Genomic DNA, 20,623 nt, shown 5'->3' on the forward strand with positions numbered 1-20,623 from the left:
GTTGTCTTGAAATGTTTAAACTGATGTAGAGTTTTCCTTTCACTTCTGAGGATTCTTCCCAGTGATTAAAGAGATTTTATATTTTAATATTAAATTAAAATTTTCCCTCAATAACTTTTAATATTTTAACAGAATATGCATGCTTTGCCTAGCATTACTCAGTTCAAAATGATGTATAAACTATTATAGATTGAATTTCATTAGTCTTCTAATGTCTCTATGAGCTGCTGCTATTTCCTCTCTGCTTGAATCTAAAATATTATGTGACAATAAATATTTAAGAGGATGAATTTCACAGCAATTTTGGTTAATAGAATTCACCATAACTAAGAAAAAATATTGCAATAAATATATATTAAGATCAATTTCACCAAATCCCAGAATATTAAATATTCACAAATGCCTCTAAAATTCAAATATTCTTATAGAATACAAATTTGTAAAATTTATTATCCAAGGAAACAGTGCAAACAAAAATGTGAGTTGGTCTAGAAACAAAGAAGTATCACAATCACTACTACTTTTTACTCAGTTAAATTCAGATAAATATGATTCTGTAAATACATACCCATTCTAAATTACAGGGATTGTGATACAGCTTAACATGACACTTTCCTGGTCTCCTTTTACTCATTTAATAACTATTCATCCAGTCAATATGTATATCATGAATTCCCAATGTTCCAAGCACTGTGCTGGCCCTGAAAAGACAACTTTCCATGTCTAAAGTTGGCTGTGCAAGTCAACAGTAGCCGCTAGCCACTTGCAGCCATTGAGCACATGAAATGTGGCTTCTCTAAACAGAGATGTGGTCTGATGTATAAAATACACATCAGATTTAAAAGACTTTGTACTAAAGGTGGAAACTACCTCAGTGATAATTTTTATGTTGATTGCATGTTGAAATGATAATATTTTGGATGTACTGAGTAAAATAAAATATGCTATTAAAATTAATATCATGTATTTCTTCTCACTTTTTAGCATGAACACGAGAAAAATTTAAGTTATATATGTGGCTCTCATTGTATTAGACAATGCTGGTCTAAGGGAAACTGACAACATACCTCAGTTCAGTTCAGTTCAGTCGCTCAGTCGTGTCCGACTCTTTGCAACCCCATGGACCACAGCACGCCAGGCCTCCCTGTCCATCACCAACTCCTGGAGTTCACCCAAACTCATGTCCATCGAGTCAGTGATGCCCTCCAACAATCTCATCCTCTATAGTCCCCTTCTCCTCCTACCTTCAATCTTTCCCAGCATCAGGGTCTTTTCAAATGAGTCAGCTCTTTGCATGAGGTGGCCAAAGTATTGGAGTTTCAGCTTCAACATCAGTCCTTCCAATGAACACTCAGGACTGATCTCCTTTAGGATGGACTGGTTGGACCTCCTTGCACAACATATCTGTATCTATATACTTTTATGTTTAAGAAAAGCATTCTGAATCTGATCAGAAGGCCATGACAAAGTATGTAGTGGGTTAAATAATAGCCACTCAAAGATATGAAGCCCTAATGGCCAGAACTTGTTTTCTTATTTGGAAAGAGGATCTTTACAGGTGTAATTAAATAAATGATCTGGAGTTGAGGAGAATCTGAGTGGGCCCTAAATGACATCATAAGCATCCTCCAGGAGAAAGGCCAAAGGAGGTTAACACCTACAGAAGAGAGGAGACAATGTGAGTATGGAGGCAGTATTCACAGTGATGCAGACAGAAGTCAGGGAAGGCTCACAGCAACCAGAAGCTGGAAGAAGTGGAGTCAATTCTCCCCTAGAGCCTCCAGAAGGAGTATGGCCCTGACCACACCTTGACTTTGGACTTCTGGTCTCCACAACTGGGAATGGATACTTTCTGTTATTTTAAGCCACCCAGTTTGTGCTAATTTTTTTTATTACACCCCTCAGAAACTAATATAGAGCATAATGATGGGAAGAGGTGGTTCATAACAGGTAACTAAGGAACAGCCACAAGTTCTACCCATTTTGAGACAAGAACTGTGAGAATAAAGCCTATATTCTCTCTCAAAACATCCCCTCAGAGTTTTTGCCATGAAAAAAGAATACTGACCTGGAAGACCCATTACCATTGGCATGCTCAGTATAATATTCCAAATTTTCATGATTATATATACATATATATATATATATGGCAGAAAGTGAAGAGGAACTACAAAGCCTCTTGATGAAACTGAAAGAGGAGAGTGAAAAAGTTGGCTTAAAGCTCATTATTCAGAAAACTAAATCATGGCATCTGGTCCCATTAGTTCATGACAAATAGATGGGGAAACAGTGGAAACGGTGTCAGACTTTATTTTTTCGGGCTCCAAAATCACTGCAGATGGTGATTGCAGCCATGAAATTAAAAGACACTTACTCCTTGGAAGGAAAGTTATGACCAACCTAGGTAGCATATTAAAAAACAGAGACATTACTTTGCCAACAAAGGTCCATCTAGTCAAGGCCATGGTTTTTCCAGTAGTCATGTATGGATGTGAGAGTTGGACTATAAAGAAGGCTGAGCGCCAAAGAATTGATGCTTTTGAACTGTGGTGTTGGAGAAGACTCTTGAGAGTCCCTTGGACTGCAAGGAGATCAGTCCTGGGTGTTCACTGGAAGAACTGATGTTGAAGTTGAAACTCCAATACTTTGGCCACCTCATGCGAAGAGCTGACTCACTGGAAAAGACCCTGATGCTGGGAAGGATTGGGGGCAGGAGGAGAAGGGGACGACAGAGGATGAGATAGCTGGATGGCATCACCAACTCGATGGACATGAGTTTGGGTGAACTCCAGGAGTTGGTGATGGACAGGCAGGCCTGGCGTGCTGCGGTTCATGGGGTCGCAAAGAGTTGGACACGACTGAGCGACTGAACTGAACTGAACTGAATATGTATATCTGGCCCCACTACTACATGGCAAATAGAAGGGGAAAAGGTGGAAGCAGTGACAGATTTCCTCTTCTTGGACTCCAAAATCACTGCAGACAGTGATTGCAGCATGAAATCAGAAGACAACTGCTTCTTAGAAGGAAAGTGATGACAAATGCAGACAGTGTGTTGAAAAGCAGAGACGTTACTCTGCCGGGAAAGGTCCGTATAACCAAGGCTATGGGCATGTACAATTGTGAGAGCTGGATGGTAAAGAAGGCAGAACATCATAGAATTGATGCCTTTGAACCGTGGTGCTGGAAAAGACTCCTGAAAGTCCCCGGGACAGCAAAGAGATCAAATCAGTCAATCTTAAGGGAGATCATCCCTAAATATTCACTGAGAGGAATGATGCTGAAGCTGAAGCTCTAGTATTTTGGTCATCTGATGTGAACAAATGACTCATTGGAAAAGTCCTTGATGCTGGGAAAGATTGAGGGTAGAAGGAGAAGAGGGTGTCAGAGGATGAGATGGCTGGACAGCATCACCAATGCAATGAACATGAACCTGAGCAAATTCCAGGAGATGGTGAGGGACAGGGAGGCCTGGGGTGCTGCAGTCCATGGAGTTGTAGAGACTCACACACGACTGGGTGATTGAACAAACATACAAGCAAATATGCACACATAGTTATAAAATACATACATGTGTGTGTGCATGTATGTGTATGCATGACCCACAAACAGATAAAATACCATATTAATTAATTAATAGCATCAGATCAGATCAGATCAGATCACCCTGCTTATTTAACTTCTATGCAGAGTACATCATGAGAAACGCTGGGCTGGAAGAAGCACAAGCTGGAATCAAGATTGCTGGGACTAATTAAATAATTTTCTATTAAAGAAAAAAATAAAAAATAAAAAAAAAAACAAAAGGATCTAAAGAAAACGCATTAATGCATCTAAGGAAAAAAATCTAAAATACATACAACTTTTATCCATGAAAAAAAAAAAAGATTGCTGGGAGAAATATCAATAACTTCAGATATGCAGATGACACCACCCTTATGGCAGAAAGTGAAGAGGAACTAAAAAGCCTCTTGATGAGAGTGAAAGAGGAGAGTGAAAAAGTTGGCTTAAAGCTCAACATTCAGAAAACAAAGATCATGGCATCTGGTCCCATCACTTCATGGGAAATAGATGGGGAAACAGTGGAAATAGTGTCAGACTTTATTTTTCTGGTCTCCAAAATCACTGCAGATGGTGACTGCAGCCATGAAATTAAAAGACACTTACTCCTTGGAAGGAAAGTTATGACCAACCTAGATAGTATATTGAAAAGCAGAGACATTACTTTGCTAACAAAGGTCCATCTAGTCAAGGCTATGGTTTTTCCAGTGGTCATGTATGGATGCAAGAGTTGGACTGTGAGAAAGCTGAGTGCTGAAGAACTGATGCTTTTGAACTGTGGTATTGGAGAAAACTCTTGAGAGTCCCTTGGACTGCAAGGAGATCCAACCAGTCCATCCTAAAGGAGATCAGCCCTGGGTGTTCTTTGGAAGGAATGATGCAGTACAGACCAGAGCTAATGTTGGCTCACAGGAAGTGCTCAGGCTTGAATAAATATTAATAACAGATGAGCTTTAAGACAAGACTCTAAGTAGGAAAAGACTCTTCCCACCAAAGGAGTGTTCAATATCCTCTGCAATGGCCATAGGGGGCAAAAAGGACATAAGCACACTAGCATGCTAATCCTGCAGAGAGAGTGCAGCATCAAAGGAAAATGGAAAAAAAACACAAACTTGAGGTGTTCTGGAAAGGACACAGAAGTCTAGTGACCCTTAGAGCAATCTGCAAGGCATACATGAGAGGAGCAAAGCCTCACACAGACATGAGCTGATAAAATCTCAGGACTTAATGGCCACACTTTGAATGAGTACAACAGCAGGTAACAATATTCAGCTGTAAAGGTCTGGAAGCAAGAAATGGGCATCACAATATAAATCAGACCAATTGGAAAGGGAAAATAGAGAAGAGTATCTGTACTGAAACAAAATATTCATTTAGCCATACTTGTTAGGGCTATCACCAGTTACCTTAGCAAGGAAGAAGAAAGAAGAAGAACTCACTGAGCAATATTAGAACTCACTTGTGTACTCAATTGTACATATTTTTCAGCGTGGATGCAAATATTTTCAACAAGCAACGGTTATTGTTAAAGAGAAGTATGTGAATTGTAGGGATCCTGCTTCTTTCTCCCTAGTTATGTAACGTATTATATATTTATAGATAGTTGACCAAACACATAGGCAGTGACTGGTGGGGGAGAACTAAACCATAAGACCATAAATAGCCATGTCCAAAAATGTCCAAAGCTTTATGACATAACTGATAACTAATGGGAAAAAAGCATACGTAGGATATCAACAAAATGTGAAACCAAATTACATTACAATTTGTCAGTTATTAAAGGATATATACATTTACCTAAGTCACATTTTATCCACTTATGTGTCAGAATGACACTTCTCGAATCTGAATTACATCAATTAATGCCATCCCTTCACCTCTCTGTAACACTGCTTCCCAATAGTTAAGAGGCATTCAGAGAATAGGAAACGAGGACACCATTGTTGAGGGACTTTAGATTTAAAAACCTACAAGAGTGCATAAAGACACAGAGACACGTTTAATGAGACAGCATAAAATAGTAGCTGGTCACTTGCTCCTGAAATCTTCATGGAACAGATCCGTTTAGAAAGAAAAGGAAAAGGCTTTGATATAAACTAATAGCAGGCTTGTATAAGAGAGAAAATATCTTTTTAAAAGATGTGAGAAGATGAAAAGCAGAGAGTCAATCTTCCCAAGACAGAAATCTGAATCAGAGTTGAGCTGCCTTTCCCTAAACTGACTTGAACTTATTAACGTCTTGAATCTGAACACTGGCACTTGGAAATTTCAGAATAGCTCATCAATTTTTAGTACTTTTGCTTGAGGCCAGCATGGCACCCCACTCCAGTACTCTTGCCTGGAAAATCCCATGGATGGAGGAGCCTGGTGGGCTACAGTCCATGGGGTCGCTGAGAGTCGGACACGACTGAGTGACTTCACTTTCACTTTTCACTCCTATGCATTGGAGAAGGAAATGGCAACCCACTCCAGTGTTCTTGCCTTGAGAATCCCAGGGACAGGGGAGCCTGGTGGGCTGCCGTCTATGGGGTTGCACAGAGTCGGACATGACTGAAGTGACTTAGCAGCAGCAGCAGCAATGGAACAAGAACAAAAATAGAGCAGGTGTGCTTGCTTTTTATATGTGTTTCCACAAACTGAAAATGAACCCAGAGTGAAAAACTACTTACCTGAATCATTTCCTATGTCAGAACCACCACCTCGTATTTACATTTCTCAAAGTATTTACATACTCATCCTAGTGTGGTGGGAAAGACATATGCATGCGATCTAAGAGCCTGTGCTCAATATTGAAACTGTGCTGTTATTAAGGAAAGCTGGAGTTGCTAAAGTTCATGCTACTTTTAAAAATATTTTTAAATGTTATCAAAATAATCATTCATATAACTTAAAATATGACAAAATGTACCTGGGGAATTTTAATTTGAACATTATTAACTTTTTCATGTAAACATTATTTTTCTCTTTTAGTTGAGTTTATGAAAGTTATACCTGAGACATAGTTGAAAGAATCAAATGACACTATGAAGGGAGGGGAGTTGCTTATGAAAAATCGCAGTTTCTTGGGCCTTTCTACCCTGATTTTTCCCCTTTTGAAGATAATAACTTGCTTCTCTTTCAGGCAATTATTCTAGAATTGCCTCCATATCTCTAAATAACATGTATCATTTTTAATCTTCCTTTTTAATTTTCCTCCTATGGAAGATTTAGCACCTTTTCCTACTCCTGCCACACACTCACACATTTGTCCCTTTGCTCCCTACATGCGTGTGTGTGTGCTAAGTTGCTTCAGTCGTGCCTGACTCTGTGTGACCCTATGGACTGTAGCCTGACAAGCTCCTCTGCCCATGGAGCTTCTCCAGGCAAAAATACTGGAGTGGGTTGACATCCCTTCCTCCAGGGGATCTTTCTGACCCAGGCATCAAACCCGCATCTCTTATGTCTCCTGCATTAGCAGGTGGGTTCTTTACCGCTAGTGCCACCTGGGAATCCCTTGCTTATTACTAATGTAGATAAATGGGGAAGATCAATAATCAAGTGTTTTGATATTATGACTATATAAGTAACATCCACAGATGTGGTATGAAGCGAACTATACCGTTTCCCTGCTATGATATTGTTCTGTCTGGAGCTAATAATTATATTACTTGTCATCATTTATTTAACATTCTATATATTCATCACTAATTCAAGCCCTAACTCTTTGTTGGTTTTCTAATTCTCCTCTCAAGATATACAGAGCAAGTTTCTATCAGTTTCCTTCTTCTGAAGAAGTCTCCCTTTGAGCCTCTGATCTGTTCTAATCCATGACGTATCCTCACTCCCAGGAAACCAAAGACACTCCTAGAATTAACAGTAGATTGTTCTGGGGTGGAACTGCATAGAAGGTGGAAGAATTGGTGTCTTCCCCTGCCTGAATGCACATGCTAAATAGCCATGTAAAATGGACGCACCGGTGTTATTGGTAGATGGTTCACTCAAACCAGCTAAGTTTCTGGGAAGCACGTGGGCAAGGCCCACCCTGACTTACTACAAGCAGTGAAGAATAAATTATTGCCTCTGATCCCATCCAAGTCTAAACTCATAGCCCAGTGTCTAGTCACCCTGTTTGGCTTATGCCTAACCACAAACGGAATCTTATCACCAAGAAAAAGTGGATAAGAGGCCATCAATTTCTTCTCTCTATTGGTGCTCTTTGCACTGGTGCTCCAGTGATGCTTGGCATAGAGGACAACTGACTCCCGCTCGCTAAAGTCTCAGGATGCTGGAGCCAAGAGGCAGAAAGAAAGGAAATAAGACTATGAATGTGGGAGTACCTTAGAAATTTAAATACATAGTTTGGAACGGAAAGTATAATGGAAAATAAAAGTTAAAGAAAAAATCTGTAGCCCAAAATGAGGGAAAATTTACATGAATAAACTATCATTTTAAGTAATATTTTTAAAGTGGTAAATTAAAAGATTAAACTTTCCATAAAGTTGTTTGAATAAAATAATAATAGAATTAGTTGTTCAAAAGAGACAGAATCCTGACATTTCAATACATAACTGCTAAATAGCTGAGGTTACACCAAGAAGTACGTCAGTGCAAAGAGAGGGGCTTTGAATCCTAGCTACAGTGATATGTAAACTTGGGGCATGTTTTAACTCCCCTGAGCCTCTCCATTCTTCAAAATGGAGAAAAGATTATTTACTCTATGATTGTTGTGCGCATTAAGAATACACTGATGGCATGCCAGGTCTACACATTTCATAAACATATACAATATAATTGTACCATTCATAAAAATACAGTAGTAAGAAATGGGGAATGTAAATACATAGATGTATTTGATTGAATTTGCACAAAGAAACCATTCAGTTCAGTTCAGTTCAGTCGCTCAGTCGTGTCTGACTCTTTGCGACCCCATGAATCGCAGCACACCAGGCCTCCCTGTCCATCACCAACTCCCGGAGTTTACCCAGACTCACGTCCATTGAGTCAGTGATGCCATCCAGCCATCTCATCCTATGTAGGAAATAGTATAGTTTCTTAGCCCAGGGAGAAGAGAGAAAAAAAGGATGAAAGGGAGAATATAGGAGTGAGATTTTTCACTGTACCTCTTTATTTGTTTTGATTGGTTTCACAGTAAACTTAAAATCTACTCTCTATCCATCAGGGCTAGATGTTTTACATGATACTCAGTCATTTCTTACATTTTTGATAATAAATAATCCCTCTTACAGATTCAGCCCCACAACCATGACTTCATTTTCTATGACCTTCTATAACTGCCAGTTAGCAACAAAGGCAAAATGTAGTCCTACCTGTTTGTATCAGACTTTCAACTACCAGTGAAAACCAGCTCTGTGCTCCTGTGTCACAACCGCAGCCATAAGCAAATCACAGATGCACTGATTTTCGGCATCTATATAATTCACTACTGTTTCAGATTCTACCTGCCTTTTTTTTTTTTTAATTCTAAGGGAAATACATTTGGCAAACTGGATTTCTTTGGTAATAACAAATGATCTACCTCAGAAATGTTCAGCCAAAATAAACATTTACTACAGTATCTAATATTAATTTCAATCTCCACTAATGCCAATTATTCAACAACCTTGCTTAGAAATGCTCATGTTGAGAATAAAAAAAATACAGTGTAGAGAATGAGATAATAATGCTTTAATGTATTAAAGTAGGAGGACAAATTTTTTCTCACGTATGGTTTGTTTTTCCTGGGTGAGTAGAGGAAGAAATATAGGTGAGACTTTTACTTTGTATTCTGTCTTGGTGTTAAAACTTTCTGCTCAAGGAATCTAGAGAAAAATTATTACTTGTGATAAGTTCTTTATATTCAAAATTTGACACATTACAAGGTTTGCCAATGACATTGTTCATACAGACCCCAAATCCTTCTGCTTTCTTTTCTCTCTTGGGGAAAAACTTTCTTTAAAAAGAACTGAGGCTCAGTTGAACTACATAACTCTGCTTTTTTTTTTCAGCTCTGATAATTCAGGAAATGAAAATGTAAGCTATTCATGCTTAAAATGAAGATGTACTATAATTGGAGAACCAGGAAAAACATTAGCCTAGTTAAAACACATGTCTTTTATTAGGGGAGGAGCAAGAGTGAAAAAATAGTTGTTTTTAATATTTCTGGCTTTATTTTCATAGAGGCTGGTACCAAAATTTGATGATCTTAGAATATGCCAATTTAGAGAAGGAAACAGAGATTCAACACTCTTAGGGATTTTTCTGTAGGATCTATAATTCCAAGTATACCGTTTCCTGCCTAGCAGCAGGACAAAATGCAGCTTGACTAAAGTGACAGGTCTAAGCTATAAAGAGTCAATCTTGAAATTCAGGCTTTTCAATTTCAGTTGAAATTCATTAAGCTAAAGGTACATATGACCTAGAAACTGTTTTCACATCTGTAAGCATATCAGTCTTTTTCTTTATGAAAGGACAACCTCTTTCTTCTATTGCACTTGTAAAATTTCCCTTAGGATGGAAAATAGAATACCAATTGATGTTTTAATTGGAATTTTGAAGAAGAATTCATCAACCTTGAGTATGTGGGACTTTAAAGGTACAAATGCATTTTTTGAGTTCCTCACAGTGCTCATTCACATTTTGTCTAGGTGAGAGTTGTTTGTACACTCGTCTTATCCCCATACCAACTATCTTGTGTCCACTTCAGAGCATTGCACAGTATTTCCCTTCTGCCTAGAATATTCTTTCCTGGGTCAGCACCTCCCAGCTTCCATATCACTCAGGTTTCAATTCAAAGAGAGGTCTTCAGTTCATGCCACTTTACTCTATATTGTCTTCAAATTCTTATTTATGCACTTATTTATGTGTTGATTTCTGTTTCTTTCCAACTATAATCTTAGTTCATCAAAACCAGGGTATCTGTCTTGTTTACCACTACTGCTTGTGCTTAAAATAGAACCTGGTCCAATATAGACTTATAAATGACTGTAAACTCCTTAACAACAAGAATATAGTTTTTATTCAGCCCTCAGAAATGATATAGATATAGTAGCCCAGCTGATAAAGAATCTGCCTGCAATGGGGGAGACTTCTGGGTTCGATCCCTGGGTTGGGAAGAATCCCAAGTATTCTTGCCTGGAGAATCCCCATGGACAGAGGAGCCTACAGAGGAACCTGGTGGACTACAGTCCATGGGGCTGCAAAGAGCTGGACATGACTGAGTGACTAACCACAACACAGTAGCTAACTAGGTTGCAAAGGATTTACCACTATCTTTAAATGTGAAAAAAAAAAAAAAAATGAAACTGCTCACTCAAATCAAGTTTAAAACCAAAAGAAATATTTAGAAGAACACTAGATCCTCAGGTCTAGATTCAAAGTAAATGAAAAAGTAAGACTAAAAAATTTTTTTGAAAATTTGTGACCTTCTTTTGCTAATTGAATATCGTAAAATCTGATTTCAAGTCCATAATAAACTGTTCAATTGAACCATAAGTCATCAAAGTTTGAATCCATACTTGGTAAGGATATGGGAAGGAGGATTTTGTAACTCCTTCACGATACTATGATGATTCAGTTTAATAATGTGACTACTATTACTGAAAGTGTTAGTTATTCAGTCCTGCCTGACTCTTTGTGACCCCATGAACTGTAGCCCCCCAGGCTCCTCTGTCCTTGAAATTCTTCAGGCAAGAATACTGAAATAGGCAGTTATTCCTTTCTCCAGAGGATCTTCCCAACCCAGGAATTAAACCTGGGTCTCCTGCATTGAAGGCATATTCTTTACCATTTGAGCCACCAGAGAAGCCCATCATTACTAATTTAACAGAAAGAATTAAGGTATATTTAAGAAGACTTTTGTACCAAAATGTGTCTTCAAAAATGAGGGAAAATATTATATTGTCAGGAAAAGAGACAAAGAAAAAAATAAAAGAAATATTTATAGAAGAATCTGACTAAAAACACACTTTCACCTGTTTAGTTATATTAGGCATGTAAGTAAAGCTAATAGGTATAAAACAGCTGTTTTGCAGGTAAAAAGAGTTTAAAATCAATAATTACTTGTGGTTAAACTTTCCACATACTCAAGATTTCCTGGAGAAGGAAATGGCAAGCCACTCCAGTGTTCTTGCCTGGAGAATCCCAGGGACGGGGGAGCCTGGTGGGCTGCTGTCTCTGGGGTCGCACAGAGTCGGACACAACTGAAGCGACTTAGCAGCAGCAGCAAGATTTCCTAAGTATAAGACATTGTGATGGTAACTGGCAAACTATATCATTTAATGCTCCCAACAAACTTACGAGGATTATCCCTATTTTACAGATGAAGAGGCTTAGAGAAACTAACCAAACTCTCCAATATCAAAGACGTAGGTAGCCAGTGCCAAAGCAAGGAAAGATTCAAGCCTGAATCTCCCCACAGCCAGTTCTGTTTCTATATTACCTTACATTCTGTAAGCATGCGTTTTGTGTTTGTTTTTACTAAGCACAGTTTACATAATATTATACTAGTTTCAGATGTACAAAGCAGTAATTTGATATTCTATCCTTCACGTATTTTGTGCCTACTCACCTCCCCTCCAGTAACCCAATCATCTCCCCTCCAGTAACCACTAGATTGTTCCCTGTATCTATGGGTCTGTTTCTGTCTTATTATATTTGTATGCTTGTTTTACTTTTTAGATTCCACATATAAGTGAAAACAATATTCACCTTTTTCTGAACTATTACCCTCCAGGTCCATCCATGTTCTCACAAATGGCAAAATCTCATCCTTTTTTATGGTTGAGTAATATGCCACTATTTACAGTGGAATGTTACCCATTCATCTTCTTTATCCATGAATCTGTTCATTAATGCTTAGGTTGCTTCCATAGCTTGGCTGTGGTAAATAATGCTGCCATGAATATTAACATGCATGTATCTTTTCAAATTTGCTTTTGTTTTCTCCAGATACATACCCAGGAGTGGCATTGCTGGGTTGTGTGGTAGTTTTATTTTTGACTTTTTGAGGAATTTCCACACTGTTTTCCATAGTGGTTGTACTAATTTAAACTGTATATAAATACCCCTTTCATCCACATCCTCTACAATGTTTGTTAAGAAATCTTTTTGAGAATAGCCATTCTGACTGTTATGAGTTGGTATCTCATTGTGGTTTTGACGTGCATTTCCCTATGGCTAGTAATGTTGAGCACTTTTTAATGGCCCTGTTGGCCATCTGTATATGTTCTGTGGGAAAAGGTCTTCCTTGAGAAAAAAATAAACCTGGAAGTCTCATGATCTCTAACTTCAGTGTATACTACAAAGCTACATTTATCTAAACATCATGGTACTGGCACAGAGAGAGAGAGAGAAATCAATGGAACAGAACAGACAGCCTAGAAAAGAAACCCTCATATGCTCAATTAACCTACAACAAGTTGAGTTCAGTCACTCAGATGTGGCCAACTCTTTGTGACCCCATGGACTGGAACACACCAGGATTCCCTATTCATCACCAACTCCTGGAGCTTACTCACTCATGTCCATCAAGTTGCTGATGCCATCCAATCATCTTATCCTCTATCATCCCCTTCTCCTCCTGCCTTCAATCTTTCCCAGCATCAGGGTCTTTCCCAGTGAGTCAGTTATTTGCATCAGGTAGCTCAAGTATTAGAGCTTCAGCTTCAGCATCAGTCCTTCCAATGAATATTCAGGACTGATTTCCTTTAGGATGGACTGGTTGGATCTCCCTGAAGTCCAGGGGACTCTCAAGAGTCTTCTCCAACACCACAGTTCAAAAGCATCAATTCTTTGGCACTCAGCATTCTTTATGGTCCAACTCTCACATCCATACATGACTACTGGAAAAACCATAGCTTTGACTAGATGGACCTTTGTTGGCAAAGTAATGTCTTTGCTTTTTAATATGGTATCCAGGTTGGTCATAGTTTTTCGTCCAAGGAGCAACTGTCTTTTAATTTCATTAAAAGCATCTTTTAATTTTATAACAAAGGAGGCAAGAATACGTAATGGGAAAACAGTCTCTTTAATAAAATTGGTGCTGGTAAAATTGGACAGTTACTTATAAAAAACAAAATCATAACATTTTCTCACACCATATACACAAACTCAAAATAGATTACATACCTAAATGTAAGACCTGAAACCATAAAACCCCTAAAGAAATCATAGCCAGTATGTGCGTTGATATTGGTCTTAGAGTATTTTTTTTTTAATCTGTCTCCCCAGGCAAGGGGAACAAAAACAAAAATAAACAAATGGAACTGAATCAAACTTAAACCTTTTTGCACAGTGAAGGAAATCATCAGCAAAACAAATTGGCAACCTACAGAATGGGAGAATATATTTGCAAATTATATGTCGAATAAGGGTAACTATCTGAAACATTTTAAAACTCAAACAACTCAATATCCAAAACAAACAATCCAATTTTTTAAATAGGCGAAGGACCTGTAGGCATCTGTTTTTTTAACTAATTACCAACATCTTTGCCTAAAAGTTCCTACAGTCATTACTGGCTAGATCTCCAAGGCTGGATACTTAAAATTCAGCCTTATAATCAATCCTTTTTATACTGCCATTAACAAATAAAAAAAGAAAAAGGAATTTCCCCTTGAGATACACCAGGATGGTAGCCAAGTCATTTCTCAGACCAATATTTATGTTCCTATGAGGCCAAAAGCAAGCTTTGTTTTCATCTTTAAAAGTTTATTTTTCTGCTATTAATTTGGAAGATACATAGAAAGCAAGCTTACAGGCTAAGTGAAATTGTGAAAAGAAAGATATGATTAGAAATAATGTAGTTGGATTCACATGAATCATTTGGGTTCTGGGATGAATGTACAGTAAATTGAGCTCAGTCCAGAGAAAATGAGATAAAATGAGTTTAGGAGCAAATAATAAGATGTGAAAATACATATTATATGGAACAATGCTAATAATGGAACATATTATATGGAAAATAGCTAGGAAGCTGTTTTAAGAATTAAGGCAGAAAATTCTCATAGAATCCACTAGTCTATACAACAGACATGGCAAAACAAACAGATATGGTAGATAAGGTGATGGCGGTTGCTGGAGACTGAATGGTGAAATATAAAATAGTAATGATATTGACAATTTTTTGATATGGTGAAGGGAATTACAAATGTCATGCAGTAGGGCTACCATCCCATTATCATTTTCAAACATTCTCAGAAAATTAAGTGCCATCTAAGTCTATGCCCTGACCAGTAATGCTGAAGAAGCTGAAGCTGAACAGTTCTATGAAGACCTACAAGACCTTCTAGAACTAACACCCCCCCCAAAAAAATGTCCTTTTCATTATAGGGGACTGGAATGCAAAAGTAGGAAGTCAAGAAACACCTGGAGTAACAGGCAAATTTGGCCTTGGGGTACAAAATGAAGCAGGGCAAAGGCTAATAGAGTTTTGCCAAGAGAATGCACTGGTTATAGCCAACACCCTCTTCCAACAACACAAGAGAAGATTCCACACATGGACATCACCAGATGGTCAACATCGAAATCAGATTGATTATATTCTTTGCAGACAAAGATGGAGAAGTTCTATACAGTCAGCAAAAACAAGACCGGGAGCTGACTGTGCCTCAGACCATGAACTCCTTATTGCCGAATTCAGACTTCAATTGAAGAAAGTAGGGAAAATCACTAGACCATTCAGGTATGACCTAATCAAATCCCTTACAATTATACAGTGGAAGTGAGAAATAGAATTAAGGGACTAGATCTGATAGACAGAGTACCTGGTGAACTATGGATGGAGGTTCATGACATTGGACAGGACACAGGGATCAAGATCACCCCCAAGAAAACAAAATGTAAAAAAGCAAAATGGCTGTCTGAGGAGGCGTTACATATAGCTGTGAAAAGAAGGGACCCAAAAAGCAAAGGAGAAAAGAAAAGATATACCCATTTGAATGCAGAGTTCCAAAGATTACCAAGGAGAGATAAGAAAGCCTTCCTCAATGATCAGTGCAAAGAAATAGAGGAAAACAATAGAATGGGAAAGACTAGAGATCTCTTCAAGAAAACTAGAGATACCAAGGGAACATTTCATGCAAAGATGGGCTCAATAAAGGACAGAAATGGTATGGACCTAACATAAGCAGAAGATATTAAGAAGAGGTGGCAAGAATACACAGAAGAACTATACAAAGATAATTTTCACAACCCAGATGATCATGTTGGTGTGATCACTCACCTAGAGCCAGACATCCTGGAATGTAAAGCCAAGAGGGCCTTAGGACTCATCGCTATGAACAAAGCCAGTGGATGTGATGGAATTCCAGTTGAGCTATTTCAAATCCTAAAAGATAATGCTGTTCAAGTGCTGCACGCAATATGCCAGCAAATTTGGAAAACGCAGCACTGACCATAGGACTGGAAAAGGTCAGTTTTCATTCCAATACCAAAGAAAGGCAATGTCAAAGAATACTCAAACTATCTCACAATTGCACTCATCTCACACGCTAGCAAAGTAATGCTCAAAATTCTCCAAGCCAGACTTCAGCAATATGTGAACCGTGAACTTCCAGATGCGCAAGCTGGTTTTAGAAAAGGCAGAGGAACCAGAGATCAAATTGCCAACATCCACTGGATCATGGAAAAAGCAAGAGAGTTCCAGAAAATCATCTATTTCTGCTTTATAGACTATGTCAAAGCCTTTGACTGTGTGGATCACAACAACCCGTGGAAAATTCTGAAAGAGATGGGAATACCAGACCACCTGACCTGCCTCCTGAGAAACCTGTTTGCAGGTCAAGAAGCAACAGTCCTAACTGGACAGGGAACAACAGACTGGTTACAAATAGGAAAAGGAGTACATCAAGGCTGTCTATTGTCACTTTATTTATTTAACTTATATGCAGAGTGCATCATGAGAAACACTGGGCTGGAGGAAGCACAAGCTGGAATCAAGATTGCTGGGAGAAATAACAATAACCTCAGATATGCAGATGACACCACCCTTATGACGGAAAGTGTAGAACGAAAGAGCCTCTTGATGAAAGTGAAAGAGGAGAGTGAAAAAGCTGGCTTAAAGCTCAACATTCAGAAAACTAAGATCATGGCATCTGGTCCCATCACTTCATGGCAAATAGATGGGGAAACAATGGAAACAGTGGCAGACTTTATTGTTTTTGGCTCCAAAATCACTGCAGATGGTGAATGCAGCCATGAAATTAAAGGACGCTTACTCCTTGGAAGAAAAACTATGACCAACCTAGACAGCATATTAAAAAGCAGAGACATTACTTTGCCAACAAAGGTCCATCTAGTCAAGGCTATGGTTTTTCCAGTAGTCATGTATGGATGTGAGAGTTGCATATAAAGAAAGCTGAGTGCCGAAGAATTGATGCTTTTGAACTGTGATGTTGAAGAAGACTCTCGAGAGTCCCCTGGACTGCAAGGAGATCCAACCAGTCCATCCTAAAGGAAATCAGTTCTGAATATTCATTGGAAGGACTGATGCTGAAGCTGAAACTTCAATACTTTGGTCACCTGATGTGAAGAACTGACTCATTTGAAAAGACTCTGATGCTGGGAAAGAATGAAGGCAGGAGGAGAAGGGGATGACAGAGGATGAGATGGTTGGATGGCATCACCGACTCAATGGACATGATTTTGGGTAGGCTCTGGGAGTTGGTGATGGACAGGGAGGCCTGGCATGCTGCAGTCCATTTGGTCGCAAAGAGTCGGACATGACTGAGCGACTGAACTGCACTGAACTGAAGGGATGAGTGAGTAAGACAAGACCTATCTGAATCTTGATTCTACGTTTATTAGCTTTAAGATGCATGGAAGGCGTCAACTTCTCTAAGGTTTCTGATCAAGTAAAATAGAATTAATAACCATATCACAGAGTGTTTAATAATAAATAAAATGGTGTATGTAAGAAGAGTTTGTGATCTGTACAGCATTATTGAAATGAAAATTTACAATGTTAATAATGATAAAAGTTAAAATCAAAAATAAATGTCCCACAGGAAGTATTAAGATCTCAATTATAGAAAATTAAAATATATATGTTGGTAAGTCCTTAAAAATAATATTATTACCATGACTAGTGAGTTGTAAGGCTGTGATTTTAGGTGAAAAGGCAAATAGTATACAGCATGATTTTATTTCAATAACAATCTGTGCTTGTATGCTTCAACATATTTATAAACAGAAGGAGAAGGTTATGGAATGTATTATTTCAGGCTATCAGGACAGAGAGATACAAATTTGTTCAATTTTCATATAAAGCATATACACATCTGCATACACATATAACTTGAATCATTTGCATTATTCACAAGTTCGTATAATATTTGGAATTTGAGAAACAAAGGGAATTTTTTAAAATAACATTGCTAATAAAACGCTTGAGAGCAATATTAATTAATACCCCAAAAATGTCACCCAAGTGTGCAGCAGCATCCAGACTTATAGAAGTGTTTTAGTTGACTATCCAACATACTTCAAGTCACCTTTGAACTATCATTCCAAACCAACAACATGAGGCAGCTTCCCTGGCCAATAAAATGACCCTCATAATGTCAAGAAAGGAGTACATTGTGGGACCTGAACCTGATCTGAGGGTCCAGCGGCTCTGGGGCATCTGAAACTCTGATGGAGTGGTTCTGAGGCAGAGGGAGAGGTTATTAAGACTTCAGTGCATAGCATGAAACTCTTTAAATCTGGGAGCATCTAGGCCACCCGAGAGCTTGTTCTACCTTAATTGCATAGTGGAATTATTATGTTGTATTGACATATTTAGTTTCAAGCCATTTCAGTTATATTTTCCACCACCAGTTAGTAGGGGAAATTAGTGGCCATATCTTCTATTTCTTTATAATTCCCTTAGAAAATGTTCCTAAAGTATAAAAACTCTATAAAGGGATGTTGGCAGGATATAAACTTATGCTTAAGGGCTCTATGTCAGAGAAATCCTAATGAGAATTAATAAATCAACTTTAAATAAACCTGTCTAACTCTGTTCCTTTGTTTTTCATTTTCATGCAGGTCAGGTTGTGTGGAGAGAAATTACGTTTGCCAGAGCAGATGCTTTTGTGACAAATCAAAGGAGTTGGGGATGTTTAGGAAGGAGAATGGAAATCTTTGTAAGCAAGGCAGTATTTCTTGATTTTTAGTGATTTCTCTCAATTGTTCACAAGTTTTCCCAAGTGTTTGAAGTGGTCCACTCAGCTGTAGCCCTGCCCAGAGAAAGAGTCTCCCACAAAAGCAATATTTCCTCAACTTCTTGAAGTAGAGAGCAAAATGTTGTCACTTCATCAAAAATGTTCTTATTTCCTCCAGAAATACTTCTTTGAATTTAGGGACCTTTTTACTTTCACCAAGGAGTCCTGAGGTACTTTCCTTCAGTGGCAATTTGAGGATGAGACCTAGATAGGCCCTTGGCTTTTCCAGTTGACCCTGCCATGTCTTCAAAACAGCATTCCAAACCATAGCGGAAAGGCTTTGAAAGAAGCCAAAGGCAAACTGATATTCTTCTGTCTAAATTGAGAAATGAGCTGGCACAAAGAGAAGTATTCTTCTAATCTATTAAAATAAATGATACAGAAAGAGGGTGTTCAATTCAGTTCAGTCGCTTAGTTGTATCCAACTCTTTGCAACCTCATGGACAACAGCACCTAAGCAAACGTGGATTGCTCCTCGTAGAGAGGGTGGCTCCAGCTATGCAATGGGATGGGGTCAACATGAGACACTCTGAAAGACGTGAACCCAGCAATGATCCTTTGAATATGTAACGTTGTCTGCAGGCTACACAGAATACATTGAACCCTATTCTACCAATATTTACTGTGCCTAGTAGTACTGTGGTCCTCAGGATGAAGAAGGCCCAGCTTGGGGACACTCAAACAAACACATGTAAAGACAGTCTTTCCTTCACCTTCAGAGTATAATAACAGCCCCAGAAATTCGCAGGACTATACTCAGAGAACCTAAGTGAAAGTCGCTCAGTTATGTCCAACTCTACGATCCCACGGACTACAGCCCGCCAGGGTCTTCTGTCCATGGAATTCTCCAGGCAAGAATACTGGAGTGGGTTGCCATTTCCTTCTCCACATACTCAGAGAACCTAAAAGTTACATGAAAGGAAAAGTTCAAAGCGGAGTAATTCTCCAAAGGTGGGTAAAGGAGAAAAAATAAATTAAGGTAGTAGAGGAGCTGCAAATTCAATGAGTTGAGTAATTCTAAAATTAATTATATATTTCTCACTAGAATGCAGTGTTGGAAATGCTGGATCCCCAGGGCTTTCTGCTGTTTGTTTCTGGTGAGATATCAAGGCATATTCCCATCTTCTCACATTCTTAGGGGTAGGATAAAAAAATAAGTTCTAACAGAGTCAAAGTTGTAAGCAAAGAAAAATGTTCTAATAAAAATTGAAATATGGACAGATATTTAAAGTGTGGTCATCCTTTCATAGACTTATTTTATTCAAATCTACTAAAAATTAGCTTTAAAGAATCTCTGAATCTGAATTCAGAAAATTCAGAATTCAGAAAATTCACTTTCTGAATCTCACAAAAAGGACTTATACAGAAAATCCAAGGAGTTTTTTTAGAAAACCTTACGGTTTGTCAGAAGATGATGAAATGCAAATAGATGAGTCTGGAGAGGTGACAAGTTCAAATGTTGAAGCAGTAATGAGCTTGAGAGCATGCCAGGAGATGAAAGAGATTCTTCTGGCACTTTAGGGGGAACAAAAACAACCATTTTTCTTGGTACATAATATGCAGCATCTTTTTATATAGTTTACAAAGGAAAAAGTTCTTCAGTTCCTGGAGTAAAAGCTTGATATAAAGTCTAGACGGCAGTCTCTTTGAAAAGCAATGATGATATTTAGTGTAATTAAGATAATTACAAGATAAATGCATACAAATTCTTGGTCATGATATAACTTTAATATATTTTCAGGAAAAATCTAGAAAATTAGGCATTCACGAATACATATTTCAACAATTTAGACAAGTAACTTTTATCTTAATGCAAGTTAGTTTTAATGCAGTAAGATGTTAAGGTTTAGACAGTTTCACCTGTATATTTTTTAATGATGGAT

General features: G+C 38.2%; 1 long non-coding RNA gene across 3 annotated transcripts in view; it reads right to left on the reverse strand.

Annotated features, from left to right (window-relative positions):
- Positions 1 to 20,623, reverse strand: part of LOC139178610 (uncharacterized) — a 389,375-nt gene that overhangs the window by 262,677 nt on the left and 106,075 nt on the right. The gene's annotated exons all lie outside the window — the stretch shown is intronic.

Source organism: Bos indicus, chromosome 22, assembly GCF_029378745.1.
Source record: "Bos indicus isolate NIAB-ARS_2022 breed Sahiwal x Tharparkar chromosome 22, NIAB-ARS_B.indTharparkar_mat_pri_1.0, whole genome shotgun sequence".
In the NCBI taxonomy this organism is placed as follows: Eukaryota; Metazoa; Chordata; class Mammalia; order Artiodactyla; family Bovidae; genus Bos; species Bos indicus.